The following is a 1,573-nucleotide window of genomic DNA, read 5'->3' as shown; positions in this document are numbered from 1 at the left end:
TTTTAAAGAGCCCAAAAAAAAAAAAAAAAAAAAACAAATAAAAGATATTACGCTGAAAATTTTTGTGTATCAAAAAAGAGAGAGAAACGATTATTGCTTCCACAAAAAAAAAAAAAAGAGTTTTTTTAAACACTGTATAAATAAACTACTTATAATTTTTTTAGGTAAGGTTTCTAGTTAGACATTTAGAAAGTATCTTACCAGAATAGTAGTTATATGATTATATATAATTTATGTATATTTATATATAAAGTTGTATATATTTATATATAAAGTCGTTTATATTTACATATAAAAATATATATGTTAAGTTATAAGAACGATAATGTATATTAATTCTTAAAATATGTATTTTTTATAACAATTGGTGAACACATAGTATGCAAATATGTATATTGGCTTAAAGATATATATGTTAAGTTATAAGAAATGATAATGTATATTAATCCTCAAAACATGTATTTTTTATAACAATTAGTGAACACATAGTATGAAAATATGTATATTGATTGATTTGTTGTATTTCATGTTAAATATATACGACTTTATATGTAAATATATACGATTTTATATGTAAATATACACAATTTATGTAAAATTATACAACTGTCGTTCCGGTCATGCACTTTCTAAGTGCCTGACTAGAGACAATTCCTAATTTTTTATTTTTTAGTGTCAATTAAAAATTATTTATTTACTCTACATTTTTTTAATTTAATTTAATTTAAATTAAATTTAAAATTCATACTACCATTAAACCTATTCTAAAAAAATAAAGAATATTGTCTTCTTTCGCTTCTTTTCTAATCACCCATGATGCTTATTATTCTTTTTTATTTTTGCCATATCATTTCACTTTACTGCGTCTTTTTCTTTTTCCTTTCTTCTAAGTTTTGTTCTGTGAGAATCCTGTTAGGGTTAGGATTCTTATTAAATCTTTAATCTTATTTTCTCTCTAGTGATTTCATGCCATATTTGATAGTATTTTGAAAATGTTATTAATGTAAATAAATATGGTGCCACCTGCCAAACTATTTTTTGTTTCATTTTGTGTCTGTCTTATTCCCCATTCTTTTCTTTTCTTTCTTTTTAATAGAAAAGGATTCACTGTCTTATTCCTTATTTATTATCCCTAAAATAGCTTTTATTTTAGGCTTATGTAGCAGTCTTTTGATAAGATTTCTGAAAAACAATGGCTTCACATTACTGTGTCAATTTAGGAAGAAAAGAAAATTAGGATTTTGAGTTTTGAATTTCAAAGAATTAGAATGTGAGGAATAAAACAAATTAAAAAAAAAACTCAAAAGAAAAAGAAAAAGGGAAACTGAGAGAGCATGAAGAAGACATGAGCATTATTGGATTTTACTTTTGTCCATATTTTATAAAATATTTTATAACCACCATTTATGTATAATATAGATAAAAGAGAAAAAAAAGGTAGTAGAAAGAATTATAAAATCATTTTCTTTTTGGTAGAAGAAATAAATAATCAATTTCAAAAGGAGAAATCCAGCCCAAATAAATAAATGTCACATAAATTATAATTAAAATGTCTTTAAGGTGATGGAAGTGA

Source organism: Morus notabilis, unplaced genomic scaffold (assembly GCF_000414095.1).
Source record: "Morus notabilis unplaced genomic scaffold, ASM41409v2 Scaffold153, whole genome shotgun sequence".
NCBI classification, from domain to species: Eukaryota; Viridiplantae; Streptophyta; class Magnoliopsida; order Rosales; family Moraceae; genus Morus; species Morus notabilis.
The sequence above is the reverse complement of the archived record's forward strand: the minus strand, read 5'-3'. Positions refer to the sequence as shown.